At 43.5% G+C, this 25,650-nt stretch overlaps 1 protein-coding gene and 1 non-coding gene across 2 annotated transcripts in view; both read right to left on the bottom strand.

Annotated features, from left to right (window-relative positions):
• TPH2 (tryptophan hydroxylase 2) overlaps positions 1-25,650 on the bottom strand; it is a 137,152-nt gene that overhangs the window by 73,896 nt on the left and 37,606 nt on the right. The gene's annotated exons all lie outside the window — the stretch shown is intronic.
• LOC119937297 lies at positions 9,070-9,207 on the bottom strand. The gene has a single exon (XR_005453975.1). It is a non-coding gene; the product is annotated as a small nucleolar RNA SNORA7 (small nucleolar RNA).

Here is a 25,650-nt window from a genome sequence, read left to right as displayed (position 1 = left end):
GCGGGTTACAGTCTTTTTGCAGCTTTCAATAAAGCCCAGTAAACGCCCAGTGTAAAGAGTTGCACCATTGAGAGCCTACAATTATGTTCCCAGGATAGTTTCCTCAAGACATGGGATAATCCTTTAAGTCATTTGCAGTGGAAATTTATTGTTCTCAGATTTGTGATTCCTATATAAAGGTTGTGACTTCCACTCAGCTTTACATTCGCTATAGGCCACATCTCACTTTTCATAAGACCATTCTGAGTTTCTGCCTTTTATTTATTTATATGGATGTTATTTGCTTCCATTGAAAAGAGAACACAGAGAAACAGACTTAAATTACAGCAGAATGAATTGTTAGGCATTCATCAATCTATCATTCAGAGGTATTTAGTGAGCGTTTACTGTGTACGTACTTGGGAGAGTACAATACAGCATAGTTGTTAGACATGTTCCCTGCCCACAGTAAGAAAAATTTCCTGGCAATAAAGGATCCAGACAAGAAGTAGAAAATCTTGGAAGGGTTTCACTCCATAGTGGACATTGATCTGGTTGGATGGTTTAGTTGTAATTCTCCCTCTAGACAAAGGGATAGACTCCCAGCATTTCTCAACGGTCCTGTAATAATGTTGGCAAGAACCTTGAGAAGCCAATGAGTCTATCTCTCTGCCTTCAGAAAGCACTGGATCTAATTCTAATTCTCTAATTAAGAATTAGAATAATATTTCTCTAATTCTCTAATTTTATATCTATGATTAGCACACTAGTTCCTGTACCTAGAACCAAAAAGCACCATTGGAATTGGGCTGGAAAGGGAATTGCCTGGCTGTGGACAGATGTATACATGGCCTAGGCCTCCATAACAAGACTATTTCCCGGGACTGTAAATGATCTGGAAAATTGGCAAGTTAAACCAGTAATATGCCTACATTTGTTGATCAAAAAGTAGCCTGTTATGGCTCTTCCCGTACCTCAGTTGATACAAATCATGTTTCCATTTCACTTGACTGTTTGCTTTTTACATACACTTATCAATCAACTGCCGTCCATCGGTGGTATTTATTTGGCTCTTATTGGGTGCAGAACACTATACTGAGGAATTGGGAGTTGGTAGGCATGTTTCCTGTCCACAAGGAGCTTACAGTCTCGAGGGGGAGGCAGATATTTAAAAAAAAATTATGGATAGGTACATATGTGCTGTGGGACTAAGGGTGAGGTAATTATCAAGTGCTTAAAGGGTTGAGACCTCAGTAATAATAATGATGATGATGGCATTTGTTAAGCACTTACTATGTGCAAAGCGCTGAGGGGGGTTTACAAGGTGATCAGGTTGTCCCACATGGGGCTCACAGTCTCAATCCCCACTTAACAGATGAGGTAACTGAGGCCCAGAGAAGTGAAGTGACTTGCCCGAAGTCACACAGCCGACAATTGGCGGAGCCGGGATTCGAACCCGTGACCCCTGACTCCCAAGCCCGGGCTCTTTCCACTGAGCCACGCTGCTTCTCTACATAGGCACTGCAGATGGGAGAGAGAGTAGCGGAAATGAAGGTTTAGTGCGGGACGGTTTCTTGGAGGAGATGGGATTTCAGTACGGCGTTGAAGGCGGGGAGGGTGATGGCCTGTCGTATATGAACGGGGAGGGAGTTGGAGGCTAGCGAGCGGGGTCAGCGACGAGATAAACAAAATCAGTGTACAGTGAGTACGTTGGTGTTAGCGGATGTAGTGAGTGCACTAAGTTGTAATAGAAAATCAGCGAGGTAAACTAAGAGCAGACAGGCTGATTGAATGAGAATTTCTGCTTGATGCTTGGTGGAAAAGCAGTGTGGCCTAATGGCTAGAGCGTGGCCCTGGGAGTCCGAGGACCTGGGTTCTAATCCCATCTGCTGTGTGGGTAAGTCACTTAACTTCTCTGAACGTCAGCTACTGCATCTGTAAAATAGGGACTAATCAATCAATCAATCAATCGTATTTATTGAGCGCTTACTGTGTGCAGAGCACTGTACTAAGCGCTTGGGAAGTACAAGTTGGCAACATATAGAGACAGTCCCTACCCAACAGTGGGCTCACAGTCTAAAAGATGGTGAACCCCACGTGGAACAGGGACTGCGTCTACTCTGATTTGTTTTTATCCACCCCAGTGCTTATTATAGTGTCTGGCACATAGTAAGCGCTGAACGAATACCAATCAATCAATCAATCAATCGTATTTATTGAGCGCTTACTATGTGCAGAGCACTGTACTAAGCGCTTGGGAAGTACAAATTGGCAACATACCACAGTTATTATTATGAGAATGTGGATGGACAAATGGAGGTTCAAGAGGAGTGAGGAGACGTGGACTCCACGGCAGCGCTAGCAGCTGGCTTTTTTCCTCACATATTTTTCCCATCCAGGGTCTGAAAAATACTGACTCACAGTTTTAAGACGAGGCTGCCTTCTGGAGGAGATTTTTAATGTGAGATTCCTAGTCTCTGACTGTTGTTCTCATTACCAAAGCACCTAAGGATGAGGTCAATTGAATCACTTATTCCATGAAGCCCACAGTGGCAGTCTACGAGCAGTCCTGCTCAGAATAATGTATTCGGCTGATGGCGTTTGAAAACGGCTGGGTTGAATAAAATATCCCAACGACCACAAGGCTCACAAGGAATGAATGCAGAGGACTGACTGGACAAAAATACTGAAGAACTGCCTCTGGCTAAATTCTTATTTTTTGCACTCTTTATTGAAGTAAAAATCACTTTGGCTTTACACAGTCACCTCTCAACTATTCAGACCTTTGGATTTTCAAAACCCTCCACAGTTTCTCCTCTTCCCACTGACAGTTAGCTGGGAAGTCAGGCTTCTTCTTGCTACCACCTCCATCACAGAGGAGAGGAGGTGAAACGTAAAAGCACTGAATTTTGATACTTATCAATTGTTCTCATAAAGATTTGGTGTCAGAGGGAGCGGGCATTAGGAAATGAGGGCCTGGGATTTGCTACGGATTCCAATCACAGGAAACCCACTTGAGGAAATAATCCAATTTTCCATAGTGGCAATCGACAGATTTCACTGGCAACTGCTCTGGTTACCCTCTGTTAATATCATTATTATTGTTGTTGTTGTTGCTGTATTTGTCAAGGGTTTACTATGTGTCAAGCACTGTTCTAAGCACTGGGGTAGATAATAATAATAATAATAATAATGGCATTTATTAAGCACGTACTATGTGCAAAGCACTGTTTTAAGCACTGGGGAGGTTACAAAGTGATCCAGTTGTCCCCCGGGGGGCTCACAGTCTTAATCTCCATTTTACAGATGAGGGAACTGAGGCCCAGAGAAGTTAAGTGACTTTCCCAAAGTCACACAGCTGACAATTGGTGGAGCTGGGATTTGAACCCATGACCTCTGACTCCAAAGCCTGCGCTCTCTCCACTGAGCCACACTGCTTCTCTACTAGACAATAAACTAATAGACAAAACAAAGAAAAAACCCAGATAAATAGCTGGGTGATGAGGTAATAGAGACGTTACAGAGAGTAAACCATCCAGAATTAAGCCTTCTGAGATACCTAGAGTTAAAGGGTGAGGAGGGAAAGGAGAGTCAGCAAAAGAAACTGGAAAGTTTCACTCAGAAACAAAACTGAAACCAGGAATCAAGACCAGACAAAATCTAGGAGAAGCTAGTCAGCCATGCTGAAAGAGGCAGAAGGTCATCGGAACAAATTAGAAGAGAGAATTATGTATCGCCAGAATGGGGTCATTGGAAAACTTGAATATGAGGGTGTCAGAAAAATGAAGAGACTGTAATCTGAATTGGCAGGGGTGGGAAAGGAAAGGGAGGCCTAAGAGAAAAATAGCTGAGTGGTTATATTCAGTGCTTTCAAAGAGTTTAAAGAAAAAGAGAGAAGGGAAAAGGATGATAGCTGGGGGCAGGGGGGATGAGATGAGTCAAAGATTGATTAGTCAATTAACAGTATTTATTCAACAGGGTTAGAAGGCATGATCCCTATCTTCAAGGACCTCACACTTCCTCAGGGGAAGGGAGGAAGAACACTGAATAATTAACAGAAAGAGGAGAGGGAAAAGAGATAAGTAGATTAGTCACTGTGGAAACAGTAAGCTTTGTAAGTTGATATATAAAGTGCCAGAAATGAGTGTGAGTGAAAAAGTGTGTAAAGTGGTTTTAGGTGTGCTGAGGTGGTAGTTGTGAAAGAAGAAAAATCCGCCCCACCTAGAGGAGGTGGGATTTTTAGGAGGAATTTGAAGATGGTGAGAGCTTCGGTCTGGCAGATTTGAAGGGGGAGAAAGCTCCAGGGAAGTGAAGGGTAGGAACAAGGGGTGAGAGACTGGAGAACCCAGAATGAGAAACAGTGAGTTAATTAACTTCAGAAAAAAACGAGCATGCAAGCTGGGACGTAGTGGGAGAAGAGAATGGATAAAAAAAGGAGGGACAGAGCTGATGGAATGCTTTAAAACTGATGATCGTGAGTTTCTGCTTGAAACAGAGAGGAATGGTTACCATTGAAGGCACGGAAAGAGATGAGCAGAATAAAGCGTGGCTTAGTGGAAAAAGTCCGGGCTTGGGAGACAGAAGTTGTGGGTTCTAATCCTGGCTCTGCCACTTGTCAGCTGTGTGACTTTGGGCAAGCCACTTAATTTCTCTGGGCCTCAGTTACCTCACCTGTAAAATGGGGATTAAGACTGTGAGCTCTTCATGGGACAACCTGATTACCTTGTATCTACCCCAGCACTTAGAACAGAGCTTGGCACATCGTAAGCGCTTAACAAATGGAGCACAGGCTTTGGAAGCAGTGTGGCTCAGTGGAAAAGAGCACGGGCTTTGGAGTCAGAGATCTTGGGTTCAAATCCCAGCTCCGCCAACTGTCAGCTGTGTGAGTTTGGGCAAGTCACTTAACTTCTCTGTGCCTCAGTTACCTCATCTGGAAAATGGGGATTAAAACTGTGAGCCCCCAGTAGGACAACCTGATCACCTTGTAACCTCCCCAGTGCTTAGAACAGTACCTTGTACATAGTAAGCACTTAACAAATACTATTATTATTATTACTTGGAGTCAGAGGTCATGGGTTCAAATCCCGCTCCGCCAACTGTCAGCTGTGTGATTTTGGGCAAGTCACAATTTCTCTGTGCCTCAGTTACCTCATCTGTAAAATGGAGATTAAGACTGTGAGCCCCCTGTGGGACAACCTGACCACCTTGTCACCTCCCCAGCGCTTAGAACATTGCCTTGCCGTGCACATAGTAAGCGCTTAATAAATGCCATTACTATCATTATTATTATCATTATCATCATCATAAATGATCCGGTAAGCAGAGGAAAGTATGGAGACTGGAGAGGGGATAGACTGGATGCTGAATGACCAGTGGGAAGACTGATGTAGACATCAAGCTAGATTAAGATAAATGCCAGATCCAGGATGCTGACTGTTCAGAAAGAAGAAATGTTGTGGAGGAAAGTGATGGTATTTAATGACAGACTGAAAATGAGAGTTGAAAGAGAGGGAGGAGACAAGGGGTCTTTGGATTTTTTTTTCCATAAAGAGAAAACTTGGATTACTTGAAGACAGAAGGGCAAGAGGAGCGGGAGAGTTTCAAATCAGTTCATTCATTCATTCAAACATACTTATTGAGCGCTTACTGTGTGCAGAGCAGTGTACTAAACACTTGGAAAGTGCAATTCGGCATCAGTTGTGGGAGGGAGGCCAAAGGGGGAGCAGGTCTTTGCTTCAGCCGCCTCAGAAGTTAAATAAATATAAGCATACATATATGTGTGTGTATGCTTATATATCATTTCAAGTATTTTTTCTTGTCCATTTTTTTATAGAATTTAAGTGCTTACTAAGTGCCAGGCATTGTACTAAGTGCTGGGGTAGAGATGAGCTAATCAGGTTGGACACAGTCTATGAGAGGCAGACATGACAGGCAGCGTGGCTCGGTGGAAAGAGCCGGGGCTTTGGAGTCAGAGGTCATGGGTTCAAATCCCAGCTCCACCAATCGTCAGCTGTGTGACTTTGGGCAAGTCACTTAACTTCTCTGTGCCTCAGTTACCTCATCTGTAAAATGGAGATTAAGACTGTGAGCCCCCCGTGGGACAACCTGACCATCTTGTAACCTCCTCAGTGCTTAGAACAGTGCTTTGCACATAGTAAGTGCTTAATAAATGCCATTATTATTATTATTACTATGAGATGCAGCATGGCTCAGTGGAAAGAGCCCAGGCTTTGGAGTCAAAGGTATGGGTTCAACTTCCAGCTCCTCCAATTGTCAGCTGTGTAACTTTGGGCAAGTCACTTCACTTCTCTGTGCTTCAGTTCCCTCATCTGTAAAATGGGGATGAAGAATGTGAGCCCCCCGTGGGACAACCTGATCATCTTGTAACCTCCGCGGTGCTTAGAACAGTGCTTTGCACATAGTAAGTGCTTAATAAATGCCAGTATTATTATGATGAGACTTATGGTATTGATCACCATTTTACAGCTGAGGCAACTGAGATGTTAAGTGACTTGCCCAATTAGGACCAACAGAAGAGTGGTCGAGACTGGATTAGAACCCAGGTCCTTCTGATTCCCAGGCCTAAGCTCTATCCACTGGGCCATACTGTTCACTTGGATTTTCTTATCTGTTCTCATATACTTCTAATTATTGTTGGTATAGCCAATTAATGTCTACTTGTCTCCCCCATTATACTTCACACTTCACACACGTTATACTTTAAACACTTCAAAGATTGGGATCACGACATTCTTCATACCTTGGATAGCTCAAGGACTAGTAAACTGCTCAGTCCCATGTAGAGACTCGATAAATATCATTGATAAGAACACCATTTGGGAGCTCCAAAATCACCTTCCTCAGAACCAGCCAGTCAAGTTTTCTTAGAAATGACCTCTGAATCCCAAATATTTATCTTTGTTCTCTTTTTCAATTTGCCACTCCATTTCAGAGAAATTAAAGTCACAGTGGCTATTCATTCAAGTGTCACCAAATTCACAGACAGCCACATGTTTCTTAGCCCCATTCCAAACCCAGGAAAGCAAATCAATGTTGGATAATGGAAAGCGATAAATGAGCCCAGCAGGCGAGAAAATAGATTTACTTTCTAAGGTGGGTCTTCTAAACGAAGCCGAACCAGGAAAAGAAGGACACTTGATCACATATTTTAATCAACCATTCAGTCCCGCTTGAGTATTCTAGGAACCGGACTCGGCATCAAACGGCAGGACATGATGGCCAACAATGAAGCCCTGAAATGCTGTCAGATCACTAGCAACAAAACAACGCCCCTGGATGGGACACGTGAGGTGGACCGATGAAGCAGGATACCCAAGTAGCTGCTCTATGGTGAATGGAAAGGGGCACACACAAAGCAGGAGTGCAGAATAAACCGTTTAAACACATAGTGAAGCCATCTCAAATAATATGACATAGCAGGGGATTGCTTCAATACCACCATGGCAGTGCCTTTTGGGCAGCAATCAGGAGGGAGGTTGCTCTGTTTGAATGAATTTTCACCGACAGAGATCCCAAGTAGCGGGTTCCAAAACAGAGGTAAGAGCAGAAATATCAGTGCTAAAAGGAACTACTTGTATGTGCACACAATGCAGAAGGGAAAGTCAGCTATTCAACTGTAACACCCTGACACATAAACGCACACACGGATATGATTTCAACAGCTGTAGCGTCTTCTTATAAATTGAGAATAAATATATAAATATATATTGATTCAGCCTACTTGCAGGATACCTCGATTAAAGTCAGCTGATATATACACATATTTTAATAATACTACTGATATCAGCTGACTTTAATCCACGTACCTTGTAACTAGGCTGAATCAATCCACCAATAGTATTTATTGAGTACTTACTGTGTGCAGAGTACCGTATTAAGTGCTTGGGGAAGTACAGTGAGCGCTTAATAAATTTTATTCCTCTGGACTGTAAGCCTGTTGTGGGTAGGAATTGTCTCTATTTATTGCTGTTTTGTACTTCCCAAGAGCTTAGTACAGTGACGGGCACACAGTAAGTGCTCAAGAAATATGGTTGAATAAATGAATGAATACAAGGCATACAGTTGTAGACACATTCCCTGTCCCCAAGTAGTTTACAGTCCAGAAGCGCTTACATTAAACAACCAAAAAAATTTCACTGCCATCTGTGTATAGAAAAATTGCTTCCAGGTAAAAACAATCTAAATAGATGTAATGTAGCAGAACTTGTCTCTGTAGTAACGTAGTCCTTTAGGCTATATTCTGTAACATGACAGGATCCATTAGTTATGCCTATCCTTGTTCAAAATGAAATACATCGAAGTCAACCAAAAAGGCCCAGAGTGGACAATATCCAGCAATCAATCTATGCTTTCCAGTAGCTGTGATGACATTTAAGAGAATATGTAATCTGCCAATCATCAAGTTTAAACAGTCCCTTAGGATAGTTCTCATAGGAACTGCAACAGGCCCTGTCATTTCCATGCCCTAGAATTTTAGAGGGACACTAAAGACCACCTACGATCCGAAGTAGTAGCAACCTGATTTTAGGAAATAGGGTTTAGCCGGAAAATGTACTCAACGGCCACAACAGAATCAGTCGCCGAAAGGTGAGAACAGAAAATGTTTGTGTCTATCGGTTGTACGTTCGTTCATTTTCTGCCAAAGAACCCTGCTGTTAGTCCAGTGGAAATAGCACTCTCCAAGAATCAGGATATTGGATTTTCATTCCAATAATGCCATCTGCAATCTTGCATTTCCTCTCACCTGCTAGATGTCACTAGACGGTTGCCCTACCAATCTGTCTCCTCTTATTCATTCATTCATTCAATCGTATTTATTGAGCGCTTACTGTGTTCAGAGCACTATGCTAAGCGCTTGGGAAGTATGCCATCGACTGGTTTCCGACCCACAGCGATACCACGGACACATCTCTCCCAGAACGCCCCGCTCTCCATCTGCAATCGTTCTGGTAGTGTATCCATAGAGTTTTCTTGGGAAAAATACGGAAGTGGTTTACCATTGCCTCCTTCCATGCAGTAAACTTGAGTCTCTGCCCTCGACTCTCTCCCACCCAGCATGGGTGAGTTTTGACTTGTAGCAGATTGCCTTCCACTTGCTAGCCACTGGCCAAGCTAGGAATGGAATGGGTAGGCCTCTGCTTGACTCTCCCTTCCATAACCGAGACTGGTAGAGTACTGGAAACTCCCCAGGTGTGACCCTGTGAGGGGGCCCTACCTATACCTCATATTCAATATGTCAGAAACTCAACTCATCGTCCCTGCTCAAGCTTCTCCTCCACCTAACTTTCCTAGAACAATTGACAATACCACCACCCTTCCTGTTTATGAAACCCACGGCCCTGATTCTCATCCCTCTTACCCAACTATCACACCCAATCTGTTGCTAAATCCTGTCGGTTTTTCCACCACCTCATTTCCCAGATCCTTGATTTCCTCTCCATCCACCAGCCAGCATCCTAGTTTGGGGCTTATCATAGCCAGGTTTAACAACTGTATCATTGGTTTCACAGACCTCCCGATATCCAGACTCTCCCATCTTAGTCTTCATTCTGCTGCAAGGATCGACTTTCTACATTGTCATTCTGTTCATATCCCTCCACTCATCAAAAAGTTCCATCTATTCACCTCTGTATTAGAAACTCCTGACACTGGCTTTCAGGGTCTCCATCAAGTTCTCTCAATCAACGCAATCAATGGTATTTATTGAGCAGTTACTCTATGCAGAGCACTGAACTAAGTGCTCGGGAGCGAGTGAGTTAGTAGATATCCACAAGGAGCATGCACTCTACAGGGGAAAACAGACATTAAAATAAATTATAGATAGTGAAAAAAGAATAGAAAGATATGTGCATAGGTTTTGTGAGGCTGGAGTGAGTATCAAAGGGGTACACAAAGAAATACATAGTTGACAGAGTAGGGAGGATAAGGGGAAATGAGTGCTTAGTCAGGGAAAGCTTTTTGGAAGAGATGTGATTTTAGGAGGGTTTGGAAAGGTGGGGAGAGTGGTTTACTGTCAGATCTAAGGGGGAAAGAGTTATGGGCCCAAGAGAGAACTTGGATAAAGTGTCCGTGGTGGGATATACGATATCGAGATACAGAGAATAGATTAGTATTAGAGGAGTGGAGCGCACAGGCTGGGTTATACCAGGAGATCAGCTTGGTAAGAGGGAGCGAGCCGACAATGCCAAAGGCAAGAAGTTTTGGTTTCATGCAAAAGCGAATGGGCAACCATTGGAAGTTTTTGAGGAGTAGGGAGATATGGATTGAACAGCTCTTCAGAACAATGATCTGGGCTGCAGAGTGACATATGGGCTGGAGAGGGGCGAGGCAGGAAGCAGGGAGCTCAGCGAAAAGACTGAATAGTGGTCACGGTGGGAAATGATAAGGTCTTGGATCCACGGGATAGCAGTTCAGATGGAAAAGAAGCATCTAGAGATGATGGGAAAGTCGAACCGATGGGATCTGGTGACAGATTAAATGTGTGGGTTGAATTGGAAAGATGAGCCCAGGATAGCGTTAAGGTTATGGGCTTGTGAGACAGGAAGAATGGTGGTGCTGTCTGAATAGTGGTCAAGGTGGGAAATGATAAGGTCTTGGATTCCCAGGATAGCAGTTCAGATGGAAAAGAAGCATCTAGAAATGATGGGAAAGTAGAACCGATAGGATCTGGTGACAGATTGAATGTGTGGGTTGAGTTAGAAAGATGAGCCCAGGATAACATTAAGGTTAAGGGCTTGTGAGACAGGAAGAATGGTGGTGCTGTCTACAGTGATGGGAAAGTAAGGAGGAGGGCAGGGTGTGGGTGGAAAGATGAGGAATTCTGTTTTGGATATTCATTCATTCAATCGCATTTATTGAGCGCTTATTGTGCGCAGAGCACTGTACTAAGCGCTTGATATGTTAGGTTTGAGGAGTCAGCAGGACATCCAAATAGAGATGTTCTCAAGGTATGAGGAAACGTGAGATTGCAGAGAAGGGGAGTTGTTCTTCTAAGAAGCAGCATGGTCTAGTGGTAAGAGCATGGGTTTGGGAGCCAGAGGATGTGGGTTCTAATCCCGGCTCCACCACTTACCTGCTGTGTGACCTTGGACAAGTCACTTCACTTCTCTGTGCCTCAGTTACCTCATCTGTAAAATGGGGATTAAGACTGTGAGCCCCCCATGGGACAACATGATCACCTTGTAACCTCCCCAGTGCTTAAAACAGTACTTTGCACATAGTAAGCGCTTAATAAATGCCATTATTATTATTACCCCAGCTCTTAGAGGAGTGCCTGGCACATAATAAGTGCTTAACAAATACCATTATTATTATTTTGCACTCAGTTCACCTCATTGCCCTTTTGTACCTATCATTTTATGTACTTTACTATGTGAGCATTTATTTCGCCCAAAATCATTCTGAAATTCATCGTGGAAAGGAAAAAAATGAACAATATGAGAAGCAGCATGCCTCAGTGTACAGAGGTCATGGGTTCAAATCCCGGCTCCACCAACTGTCAGCTGTGTGACTTTGGGCAAGTCACTTCACTTCTCTGTGCCTCTGTTACCTCATCTGGAAAATGGGAATTAAAACTGAGAGACCCCTGTGGGACAACCTGATCACCTTGTAACCTCCCCAGCACTTAGGACAGTGCTTTGCACATAGTAAGTGCTTAATAAATGCCATTATTATTATTATTAAACCACAGTCCTCCCCCTGCTGATTGAAAGTTATCTGTGGCCAAGGAATTTGTCATCTTACCCTATTGTATCTCTCAAGTTCTCAGTACTGGGCTTCACACACTGTAGCTGCTCAGAAACTATTACTGATTTTTTATGGTTATTTGTTAAGCGTTCACTATGTTCCAGGCACTGTACTAAGCACTGGGGTAATCAATCAATCAATCAATCATATTTATTGAGCGCTTACTGTGTGCAGAGCACTGTACTAAGCGCTTGGGAAGTACAAGTTGGTAACATATAGAGACAGTCCCTACCCAACAGTGGGCTCACAGTCTAAAAGGGGGAGACAGAGAACAAAACCAAACATACTAACAAAATAAAATAGATACAAGCTAATAATAATAATGGCATTTGTTAAGCACTTACTATGTTCCAGGAACTGTACTAAGCGCTGGGGTGGATACAAGCAAGTAGAGTTGGAAACAGTCCCTGTCCCACATGGGGCTCAAAGTCTTAATCCTCATTTTACAGGTGAGAGAACTGAGGCCCAGAGAAGTGAAGTTTCTTACCCCAAATCACACAGCAGACATGGGGCAGATCAGGATTCGAACCCAGGTCCTTCTGACCCCCCAGGTCCACTAGCAGCCAACGCATTCTTGAAAAGCTATGATTTGCAAAATGCTGGAGTAACCACTCAGGAGAGTTTTCTAGAGTTAGAAAACCAAACCTCTGCTCCGCAGAGGAAGGCAGACAGGCCTAAATGACTTTACAGGAAGAAGAAGAGAAGAAAGGAAATATGAATATATAGATGGTTAAGTGCTTATCATTCCCTCCCAAGTGCCCATTACAACGTTCAGCATACAAGAAGCGTCCAGTGAATACCGCTGATTGACTGATTGATTGATTGGTAAGTCAGTACAAGCAAAAGCACCACTGGTACATGCAGGTTGAATTTCAAATCACTGAAATTTCTGGCATCAAGAAGAGCCTTTGCGATAATCCTAGGCAGGCCCTTTCGCTCCGTGGGCGGGGACAGGAGATATGAGAACATGACCACATCAAGGTCATGATGAAGCAGCAGCGTGGCTCAGTGGAAAGAGCCCGGGCTTTGGAGTCAGAGGTCATGGGTTCAAATCCCGGCTCCGCCGCTTTTCAGCTGCGTGACTCTGGGCAAGTCACTTAACTTCTCTGGGCCTCAATTACCTCATCTGTAAAATGGGATTAAGATTATGAGCCACCAGTGGGACAACTTGATCACCTTGTTACCTCTCCAGTGCTTAGAACAGTGCTTTGCACATAGCAAGCGCTTAATAAATGTGATTATTATTATTATTATTATCAAGAAGGTCGGAAGAGAGATGTGAGCCCTGCCCTGTTTTTGATCAGGTAAACATCTTTCTTCTGAACGGAGCCAAGGCAGCAGCTGCGCGGCGTGACTCAGAAATCCCCGCTTTTCGCATGGGGCCGGCCCGGACTGAGTTGTCCAGGGCCCCAATCTCCAAGGATTAGCCCGGGGTGGGATCTCCGCTCTGATGGGACTAATCAGAAGATGATGCCTCCGCTCTCCTGCCATATTTTCACACCTGCAAAGTTTCTCATCCAGGCTCTGAGCAAATGACTCCAAAGTGAGCAATTTTGTCGGAGACGTTCGGTTTCGGGGGGAAGGATGGGGGGGGTGCAGTTTCTGTTTTTCCATTCAAAGAAAAATAAATATGCAAGATACTAGCCAGAGCAGGGAAGAAACAATTTTCAAGCAACTGTCTCTCAGCCCAGCTGTGTTGATTTCCATTCACTGCACATATACTACCAACCCAGGGTCAGCCTTTGGGAGCTGGGAAAGAGAAGAAATCAGAGGATCCCCTCCCGCCCCCTCCTCAGCCTCCCTCCCTCGGGTCTCCTGCCCTCTCAGTGATGTCTGCGGGATACTCACAGCGATGCTGGCCGCCCGCAGATAATCCACTTTTTCACGTGGTACACACGCTACTAGAACCAGCTGCTTAGTCTAGGTTCTGGGGTACACTGATGAATCAATTTGGGGTCCGTCTGGGGGTACAAAGTTCTTACCATCACCTAGGCCAGCCAGGCTACCTCATTCCTAAGGATGGTCCACTTAGCCGATTATTACTTCCAACCTGATTTCATTGTATCTACCCCAGAACTCTGAACGGAGTTTGGCACAACGTAAGAGCTTACCCAAAATTATTATTAATATTATTATTACTATTATTATTGTTACATGTTGCCAACTTGTACTTCCCAAGCGCTTAGTACAGTGCTCTGCACACAGTAAGCGCTCAATAAATACGATTGATTGATTGATTGTTATAGCACACATGGACAGAAGCCGGGTTTTAAAAAACTGCAAAGTACTAACCCATTTCTTGTCAAATAACTGCACTGTAATGCATCCTTTTGGACTAGAATAGAAGAAATGAAATAGGAAAACAGAACTATCTTAATTACTTACAGATATGCCCTTAGATGGTGGGGATTTTTAGAGGGGTCAGGGGTCCAGATTAGAGAGAGAAGAAATAATAATGATATTTGTTATAATAATAATAATAATGGTATTTGTTAAGCGCTTATGATGTCCAAAGCACTGTTCTAAGCACTGGGGAATACAAGGTGATCACGTTGTCCCACGTGGGGCTCACAGTCTTAATTCCCATTTTATAGATGAGTTAACTGTGGCTCAGAGAAGTTAAGTAACTTGCCCAAAGTCACACAGCAGACATGTGGTGGAGCCGGGATTAGAACCCATGTCCTCTGACTCCAAAGCCCGTGCTCTTTCCATTGAGTCACGGTGCTTCTCATGTTGTTATGCTTACATTGTTACCTAGAATCACGGGGGTCTTTGTCCCCTGAGGCTGTTGTGACATCACAGGAGAACACCTTGCAGGTTTCTTTATTCTATATAAGTTTGATATTTTCTCTTCTTGGTGGTTCCTAGTCCACTTTTTGGAGCATTCGTTGTATTGCTGGCTCAAATTTGAGAACATAAAATCCAGCTTCTCATGTGGAGGCAGTCACCTGTACATCTTCAGTTTCCAGTGATGAACAATACCATAATCTAGGGGTTATCATCGTTTAGACTGTGGCAAGTTTACCTTGAGTGCATCAGTGATGTCCTCTTATTTGGAAAACGGAAGAAAGCATTGATGATTATGAGCTGAGGTTTGACATGGGCGCAGAACTGGAATTCGACTATTGCTAGTTCATCATTCCATCCCAGGAGGTCTGAATATTTTAGATTGGAAATTTTCCATTTCAGTCATCTTGGCTGATTTTGGAGCTGCTACAATGGGTCTGTCCAGATTCCTGTAGACTTTTTACTCTTTATTTGTTGTTTTATTTCTCTTGGAACAGATTCTCTCAGGCTACTAGCCATGTATTTTTACATTAGATGCAGGCAGATTGGGGAGAACAGAAACCAATGATTCTGTGGTTGCAAAATGAACACCCGAGTGATGTTCCTTTCTCTGAAGAAAAAAGTATGGCCAGTACCTGTGGACTGTAATGTTGATTCCATGCCTGTCCAGTCCTGAGCTACAACTGCAGTCCTTCTCTGGGGAAGATGACTGTACGTAACATGGAGTTAATTCGGATGAATCACTTTTGAGTCTGAGAAGATGGCCTAATTTTAAGGTCCCTTTTTCAGGCACCTTCTCTATGTGAGGCCGGGGGGATAATAATAATAATAATAATAATAATAATAATAATAATAATAATAATAATAATAATAGCATTTATTAAGCGCTTACTACATGCAAAGCACTGTTCTAAGCACTGGAGAGGTTACAAGGTGATCAGGTTGTCCCACGGTGGGCTCACAGTCTTATGGGGGGAGGTACAGTCCATTAATAAAAGGAAGCAGCGTGGCTTAGTGGAAAGAGCCCGGGCTTGGGAGTCAGAGGTTGCGGGTTCTAATCCCCCCTCTGCCACTTGTCGGCTGTGTGACTTTGGGCAAGTCGCTTAACTTCTCAGTGCCTCCGTTACCCCATCTGTAAAATGGGGATTAAGACTGTGAGCCCCACGTGGGAAGACCTGATTACCTTGTATCTACCCCGGCACTTAGAACTGTGCTTGGCACATAATAAGTGCTTAATAAATGCCATCATCATCATTACTGTTGTTATTATTATTATTATTATTAATAAAAACTGCTCAGAATCCTCAGGCACCACCGATCACCACTGCTCTGTGGGCCACAGAGTGAAGTGTGGACTGGAGTGGGGAGAGACAGAAGGAAGAGAAGCAGCGTGGCTCGGTGGAAAGACCACGGGCTTTGGAGTCAGAGGTCATGGGTTCAAATCCTGCCTCTGCCAATTGTCAGCTGTGTGACTTTGGGCAAGTCACTTAACTTCTCTGGGCTTCAGTTACCTCATCTGTAAAATGGGGATGAAGACTGTGAGCCCCCCGTGGGACATCCTAATCACCTTGTCACCTTCCCAGCGCTTAGAACAGTGCTTTGCACATAGTAAGCGCTTAATAAATGCCAATGTTATTATTAAGAGGGGCCAGCAAGTAATCGAGGCAGGAGAGGATAAGTGTTTGGATTGACATGGTAGCAGTTTGGATGGAAAGGAAAGAGCAGATGTTAGTGATTTTGTAAAGGTTGAACTAACAGGATTTAGTGACAGATTCAATATGTGGGTTGAATGAGAGAGAGGAGTCAGGAATAATGCCAAGGGTACGGGGTTATGAGACAGGAAGGATGGGGGTGTTGTCTACAGTGATGGGGAAGTCCGGGGGGCAGACACGGTTTGGGTGAGAAGATAAGGCATCCCACTATCGGTATTGTTATTACTGACATTATATTATTATATTTGTGCTGGAGTATGTACAAGCTGATCAGGTTGGATACTGTCTCTGTCCCAAATGGGGCTCACAGTCTACGTAGGAGGGAGAGCAGGTATTTAATCCCCATTTTACAGTTGAGGAAACTGAGGCACAGAGAAGTGAAGTGATTCGCCCGAGGTCACACAGCAAACAATTGGGAGAGATGGGATTAGAACCCAGTTGTTCTGGCACCCAGGCCCCTGCTCTTTCCAACAGGCTATGAACTTCAGTTGTTTTTTCCAGGAGGGGTGATGGTTTGCACTGAGCCATCCACACTCTCTTAATGAGTCATTCTGTGAGAGCGGGCAATGTCAATAAATTAATCAATAATATTTCTGGGCCACTTCCTCTGTACTAAGTGTTTGGGAGAGTACAACAGAATTAATTGATATGACCCCTACCTTCAAAGATCTTACAGTCTAGTAGGGGAGACAGACGCTAAAATAAGGTAGATAGGACTGATCAGAGTTAGGGGGTTCAGTCTGTAGCTGCTGAGAAGACTATCTCTATGCTCCCCCTGCAATAGCAGGCCCTGCTGTACCCTCACCCGTTTTTTTATTATAAATATGGCACTTATTCCCATCGAAAATGGGGAATGAGATGTGAGCCCCATGTGAGACAGGGACTGTGTCAACCCGAATTGGTTGTATCCACCCCAGCGCTTAGTACAGTGCCTGGCACATGGTAAGGGCTTAACAAATACCACAATTATTATTATTATCATAAAAAGCGGTGGAGTGGGAGTGTTTTCTACTCACCTAAGGTGTATATGGTATACCTCATATAAGCAGCGTGGCCTAGTGAAAAGAATACAGTCCTGGGAGACAGAGGGCCTAGGTTCTAATCCCAGCTCTGCCACTTGCTTGCTGTGTGACCTTGGGCAAGTCACTTCGCTTATCTGGACCTCAGTTACCTCATCTGTAAAATGGGGATTAAGACTGAGAGCTCCACGTGGGACATGGACTATGTCCAACTTGATAAGCTTGTATCTGCCCCATCGCTTAGTACAACGCCTGGCACATTGTCAGTGTTTAACAAACACCATAATTATTATTATTACTGTTATATTAACTTCACAACTTCTCTGTGTCTCAGTTACCTCATCTGTAAAACGGGGAAGACTGTGAGCCCCCCGTGGGATAACATGATCACCTTGTAACCTCCCCAGTGCTTAGAACAGTGCTTTGCACATAGTAAGCACTTAATAAATGCCATCATCATCATCATCATCATATTCCTACATAGACTTCTGCTTGGGCAATAAAATTCCCAGGTGTTAAATTGTTCTATAAGCAACTGGGAAGATGGGTGGCTGAAAAGCTAGGGAAGTTATGGAAGGGTAAGAAGGGATGGAGATGAGGACGTGAACTAGATCATCCAGAAGTCCAGGCTCGCTAACGCACATTGCGTCCAAAGGGGAGGACAACAGTAACTTGAACAAACCAGCCATTCCTACCAGAAATCCTGCCAACCATTTAACCATTCAGTAACCTCAGAAAAACAAGGGCTTCCCTTACTGCATCCCATCCCCCAAAGCTTTCCACCTCCAAGGACCACTTCACCATCCGGTCCTCTTTCACGGTCCACAGAGCGGCATTATTCTGAAAACCTCAAAATGTTGAAAGGCCGTTTCCCTCCCCTAGTGTCACAACGTTGCTTCCGGTCCTCATTGCTACTTTAAATTCCCTCTACATCGCATCTGCATCCTGCTCTCTTTCATTTTCTCTACCGTAGCCACACTGACAAATCACACAATTCGCAGCCGGCTTTTCGCTTTTGTGACCGGTAGCACATTCGTCATTATCTTTCAAGAAACTTCTGGAAACCTGACCCTGCAACTGAGAACTTTCCTTTTCAAGTAAAAGGGCTTACCCTCAAATCCAAATGCAAATCAAAGGGTATTTCAGTGAGTGCAGATTGCATCTTTCTGTACACATGTGTCAATCTGAAAATCAACTGAGTATCATCTATTTGCACCTCTCAGCGTGCTTCCACTTGCTCATTCCCCTCTTTCTCTCGGGGTCACAGTAATAGAGTTTTGGATCCTGCTGGTTTTCGACATCGGGTGAGACATCATTTTTCACTGTTCTTGTTGATTCCTGTTCTTGTTTCATCTTTCCAAAAACCACACTAACCACCGCCTTCAATACTCAACCTCCAGGATTTTTTTTCTTTGCATTTCCTTAATTTCTGCTGTCTCAAACAGTGTCTGTTATTTATCAAAAGTCCCGGTGGTGCCCCTCTTCTCATTCTACCTCCCCCCGCCACCAACAGAGTTCTGGCCACCGCTCCAAAGGAAATTTTCCCTTTTTAACATCTTGAATCGATCCATTTTTCCCTTCCCCATCTTACAGCTCCACACTGTCAGCATCGGGTGACTGGACGGAACTCCTTTAACTGATCGATAGCATTTTAGCTGAACACGCTTTGTCCTCTCTAGAGATGTAGACATCTCCCCTCTGACCCGCCCTTCAATCTGCCAGCAAGGGGATCGATACATTTCCACTGGAAATTGAATCTCCAGCGTCCGCGGGGGAAGTTGAAGCAAATGACTTGGGACATTGGGTAGGGAGGATCTCGACTCACAACCGAACTATCCGACACGATCCTGGGGTTCCACCCCCACAGATGTCCATGACAATGTGGCGGGGTAGCAGCAGAAAGTCTCTCCTTCTACCCTCCAGATGTGCAAGCCCACAACTTCCCAACTTTCTCCCCCTCTAGTTACTCGGTCAGATGAGTGGGAGCTAGAAGAGCTCACTTTTCAACCTGTCTCCCATCTTCAAGGACCAGCTGATACAGGTCAAGGGACTTGCGGAATGGAGGTGAAGAGAGGAGTTGGATAGTGCCAAGATACCTCCACCTATCCCTTTCTTCAAAAGAGAGCTGCTTCCATTCTCGGTTTCAGAAATTAACCTGGATTACATCAAACAGCCTGTGGGACTGTTCTGTCTTTATATAGACCTATATAGTCTGTTATTAAGACCATTAAAAGTCTCTATCTACTATGGTAGCAGACTGGTTTGGTTCATTTTCCCCTTAGGTTTGGCCCAGGCTTTTTCAATATTTTGCTTAATAATAATATAATAATAATAATGGCATTTATTAAACACTTACTAGGTGCAAATAATAATAATGGTATTTGTTAAGTGCTTACTATGTGCAAAGTACTGTTCTAAGCGCTGGGGAGGATACAAGGTGGTCAGGTTGTCCCACCGGGGGCTTGCAGTCTTAATCCCCATTTTACAGTTGAGGTAACTGAGGCACAGAGAAGTGAAGTGACTTGCCCAAAGTCACACAGCTGACAATTGGCAGAGCTGGGATTTGCACCCATGACCTCGGACTCCAAAGTCCGGGCTCTTTCCATTGAGCCACGCTGCTTCTCCATCTCAAAGAGTGAAAGACTCATGAGTACTCAGATATCCAGCTCTGCCTGATGTTACAGATCTTGGCACTCAACTGCTTGTCCACTCAACTGCTCCCAAGTGGGCTTCACCTTTCAAGTAAGTGAGAATTCCTTCGGCCCAAGAGCTCGGGCTTTGGAGTCACAAGTCATGGGTTCAAATCCTGACTCTGCCACTTGTCAGCTGTGTGACTCTGGGCAAGTCACTTAACTTCTCTACATCTCAGTTACCTCATCTGTAAAATGGGGATTAAAACTGTGAGCCCCTCGTGGGACAACCCGATCAACTTGTATCCTCCCCAGCACTTAGAACAGTGCTTTACACATAGTAAGTGCTTAATAAATGCCATTTAAAAAAAACTTTGGGGGGAAGAAATTCCATCATTTTGATGCTACATTTTGATTTTTTTAGTTTCACCCACATGTGTCTGTCACCAGTTCCCTCTCCCCACTCATATTCATAGATTGTGAGTCCCTTGAGAGTCAGGGAATGTGGCTAATTCCCACCTCTGTATTCTTTCCCAGCGCTCTGCATACCAAAATCACTTATTGAATATAATTACTGCGACTACAATCGGCTCCAAAAGTCAACTACTACTGCTAAAGCACCCCTTTCATTCATTCATTCAATCATATTTATTGAGCGTTTACTGTGTGCACAGCACTGTACTAAGCGCTTGGGAAGCACAAGTTTCCACCATCCTTACAAGATTCCTCCCTTGAATTTGGAGCAGCAAGTCTCTAAGAGGTTGCCAAAGAGTTTGTGCGGAAATGAAATTATACTCCATTTCGGGAACTGTCTATTCATGTCTACTTTGGTGCTGGTCAGTACAGGATGATAGATGCCTTATCATAAATCGACGCCTTATCGTGGCAAGAGGGTTTGCATACGCTGATGAAGTTTAGCGCTCTGCTATATAGGACTACCCGTAATGGAAAAGTCCAAGGCGAAGGATAAGACAAAGTCGATTCTCCTGTGATGGGCATGGGAAAGGGTCAAAGGGGGGTGATCAAGTGATCAAAACTTTGATCAAACGGCAGAGACTCAAGTTTTTACTGGACATAAGAAGGCAACGGTAAACCACTTCCATTTCCATAACTCTATAGATACACATACCAGAATGACTTTATGGCAGAAGATGGGATGTTCTGAAGTGGGTGCTTCCATGGAGTCGCTATGGGTAGGGAGTGACTTGATGGCATTTGAAGAGGAGGTATAGGATAATATATTATCCTATACTATTCAGGAGAAGCAGCATGGTTCAGTGGAAAGACCCTGGGCTTTGGAGTCAGAGGTCACGGGTTCAAATCCTGGCTCTGCCAACTGTCAGCTGTGTGATTTTTGGGCAAGTCACTTAACTTCTCTGGGCCTCAGTTCCCTCATCTGTAAAATGGGGATGAAGACAGTGAGCCCCCTGTGGGACAACTTGATCACCTTGTAACCTCCCCAGTGCTTAGAACAGTGCTTTGCACATAGTAAGCACTTAACAAATACTATTATTATTATTTGGACTCAGTGGTCATGGGTTCAAATTCCGGCTCCGCCAATTCTTGGCTGTGTGACTTTGGGCAAGTCACTTGACTTCTCTGGGCCTCAGTTCCCTCATCTGTAAAATGGGGATGAAGACTATGAGCCCCCTGTGGGACAACCTGATCACCTTGTAACCTCCCCAGCGCTTAGAACAGTGTTTTGCACATATAGTGCTTAATAAATGCCATCATTAATTAATTAATTAGTACACCTATAAGAGTTAGCAAAGAACCAGAAGTAGACCTGAAGTCACAGAGAAGAGAGCAATAGAACAAGCAAGCTTGTAAATAGTTTAGAACAGGTCAATAAACACTTTAGTTGTGTTTATGAAACCTCTGTTGCCTAACTTAATTAAGAGAGAAGCAATACCACCTGGGACTGGAGGTGAATTCAATAGAAACTGTGAAATTGGAGCGGGGGAAAATAACATCTATTTGACACGGAACAGCTCAAAGCATAGAACAGCTCAAAGTTAAATCTGAAACAGGACATGAAATGTTTTATACAGGAGTTGGACTTGCTTCTGAAGGTGGAACTCAGAGACTGACAATATTTTAAATAACGGGGAAAAAAACTATCTCATTAGGTCATGAGCTATAATCTATCAGAGTCTGAAAAGAAGAACTAGAACCTGGAAAACCGGAGCTTCCTGGAATATCATCTACCACAAAGAACAGTGAGACTTCTGCGTCACACCTGCATGTGGATTTGCTCAATTTATTCACCCCTCTCTCAGCCCCACAGCATAATATCCATAATTTATTTATCTATTTATATTAATGTCTCTCTGTAAGCTTGTGATGGGTAAAGAGCATGTCTAAATCCCGGCTCTGCCACTTGCCAGCTGTGTGACTTTGGGCAAGTCACTTAACTTCTCTGTGCTTCAGTTACCTCATCTGGAAAATGGGGATTAAATGTGAGCCCCCAGTGGGACAAACTGATCACCTTGTAACCTCCCCAGCGCTTAGAACAGTGCTTTGCACATAGCAAGTGCTTAATAAATGCCATCATTATTATTATTATTACCAACTCTATGTTGTACTCTCCCAAGCACTTAGTACAGTGCACTGCACACAGTAAGTACAACTGATTGATTGAAATATTCAAATATTATAGGAGATGCTAGGCGGAGGTTAATTTTTGCTGCTTTAGCAATGCTGAAGAATTTAAGACAGCTGCGAGGCTGGATTGTTGGAAGATTCTTTCCTTAGAGATTTATGGAAAAAATGTCTCCATACAAAAAGAAATTACTGGAAGTGGATGATCTGGATAAACCAAAACATTAAAATTGGCCAAACAAATGAAGCAAATGCAATTGATGGGGACGAACAATAGAAGAACCGAAATAGCCGAAGATGATTTAAACAGAATTTGGTCAAGACGATTCAAGTGAAGGAAACGGTACAATAAGAACGAGAATGGCATTAAATTGCAAAAATTGGGAGAGCAGTCATTAACTAAAATGATGTTCTGCATTTTAAAAGGCATGCTCTTGCAACAGCCACAGTATTTTTGTATAATTCTCTTCCAGCGAGAGGAATACAGGACGCATAAAAGCAGCTGATTTGGCGATCAATAAAAAATACCAGTGGCACACAGCTGAGCAATTTACCATGGGCAAGAAAATGAGAGCTGCAATTAAACTGATCGATCACTGGAATTTACTGAGCGCTTACCATGTGCAGAGCACTGTACTAAGCACTTGGGAGAAGCAGCATGGCATAGCAGATGAGAAGCGGGATGGCGTAATGGGTAGAGCATGGGCCCGGGAATCAGAAGGTCATGGGTTCTAATCCTGCTTCCACCACTTGCATGCTGTGTGATGGTGGGCAAGTAACTTAACTTCTCTGGGCCTCAGTTATCTCATCTATAAGACTATCACTCAATGTGGGACAGGGACTGTGTCCAACCCAATTTGCTTGTAACCACTCCAGAACTAGTACAGTGTCGGACACATAGTAAGTACTTAACAAATACCACAATTATTATTAGTATTATTATTACAAGCTACAGATTTATAACGGTAGATATGATGATGGGAAAAAATAAAAACAAGTGAATACAATCCAGATTTAGTCATTAAAAAAAACGGAACTAGAACAGAATTTTTGTAACATTTTGAAAACGGGATAAAAATGAGACCAGAACTAAATGCCCATTTAGAGGTAAGGCTGAGATCATGTTCTGGAAATCATAATCTGACCTAGTCTTTGCAATATTCTGGCACAATTGAAACAAAGAAAGCAATTGTCCAATTCATTGTTGTTAAGGGGAATCGGATCGTAATTTGGGGATTACAAACATGTTTAACATTTAGGTTAATTAAAGGAGTGTATAACTTGCCAGAGGAAGGTAATGAAATGTCAGAAAGAAATATCAAGAGGCATTTGAAAGCACGGGGAAGTTATGCACCCATTATAAATCTGAGCTTCAGGATTACATTCTGGTAATAAATGTCACAGGAATGTACAATTACCTTTAAAAAGGAAATTTAAAAGAGAAACTTAATTAAAAATGAAGAAAAGTTGACAGGTCTACAAAATGGGCAAATTCATTAGTGAGGGCAGACTAGCCTCTCCCCAGCTTCAAAGCGCCTACGAAATCAACAGATCAATCAATCGAAGGTATTTACTGACTGGTTCCTGTATGAAGAACACTTTATTGAGCACTTGGGAGAATACACTACTAAGAGTTCCCTACCCGTGAGGAGTCACATCTCCTCCGGGAAGCCTTCTCTGATTAACCTCTCTTCTCCCCAGGGTACTATCCTTCCCTCCGCATCACCTGGGTACTTGAGTCCCTGCCCCCTAAAATACATGCCATCTCTGACCACACAGAACTCACGTACATATTTCTTAAATGCTGCTCCTTTTCCTACCTGCAGTTTATTTTACTGCCTGTCTCCCCCGCTAGACTATAAACTCTCTGAAAGCCGGGATGGTGTTGGTACAGTGCTCTGCATACAGAAAGTGCTCAATAAATGCCATCCATCGAATGACTGATCAGTTGATTTCCTTATTACCCAGTAAACGCTTCAAGGGTATAATACAAACACTTCTGTATAATACAATGCTCTGCACTCAATAAATACCACTGAATGATTGACTGATTGATTGGGTGAATGGTTGAGATTGTTTTTGGATCCCCAAAAGTGCATAGTACAGTGCCCTGCTCACAGTAAGTGCTCAAGAAATACGATCGATTGATGGATCCTGTCCCAAAAGAAATGCCTTTTTCTTTTTGTCAGATTGCTGTGGCCAAAGGTTTTTCTCTCTAATAATACCTGTTAAGCACTTACTATGTGCCAGGCTCTGTACTAAGCACTGGGATGGGTACAAAATAATCAGGTTGGACGCAGTCCCTGTCCCACATGGGGCCCACAGGCTAAGTAGGAGGGAAAAGAGTTATTGAATATCCATTTTACAGGTGAGGCAACAGAGACACTGAGAAGTCTAATGACTCATCCATGGTCACATATAAGTAGTGGAACTGTGATTAGAACCCAGGTCCTCCTGTGCTCTTTCCTTCAGGTCATGCTGCTTCACTAGATGCAGCTTCAGGATTCTGTCAATATAATAATAATAATAACGACATTTGTTAAGCACTTACTATATGCCAAGCACTGTTCTAAGCACTGGGGTAGATACAAGGTCATCAGGGTGTCCCACATGGGGCTCACAGTCTTAATCCCCATTATCACAGATGAGGTAACTGAGGCACAGCGGAGTTAAGTGACTTGCCCACAGTCATACAGCTGAGAAATGGTGGAGGTGGGATTTGAACCCACGCCCTCTGACTCCCGCTGCTTCTCTATCATGAGCAAGATCTAGGGAACTGATTTGCCTGTTCAATAGGGTCATCTGTTTAGCATGGACTCACAAAACTCCCATTAAAGTTCTGTTCCGCTCCTGAAGTTTTCCTTAAACGAGTAAAACTAATGCAGAAGGACAGAGAAGGGGCGGAAGTCTACATTAATGACATATTGATTTGGAGCGCGGCACTTGAAGGATATAAGAAGAGGCTTGAATAGACATTGATTAAAATATGTGAAGCGGGCATGAAATTGAATAAAAGTAAGCAAATGGAGATTCAAGAAACTTTTTCATTTAGGGTGAAAGAGTAATTGAAATAGTTGGAAGCAGAAGTTTCCAAGTAGGAACAGAAGTCCCCCTAGGGTATAGCCGTTTTATAGAACTGTGGGGAAACCCAACATA

Source organism: Tachyglossus aculeatus, chromosome 14, assembly GCF_015852505.1.
Source record: "Tachyglossus aculeatus isolate mTacAcu1 chromosome 14, mTacAcu1.pri, whole genome shotgun sequence".
Lineage (NCBI taxonomy): Eukaryota > Metazoa > Chordata > Mammalia > Monotremata > Tachyglossidae > Tachyglossus > Tachyglossus aculeatus.
This window is presented reverse-complemented; position numbering and strand designations above follow the sequence as displayed.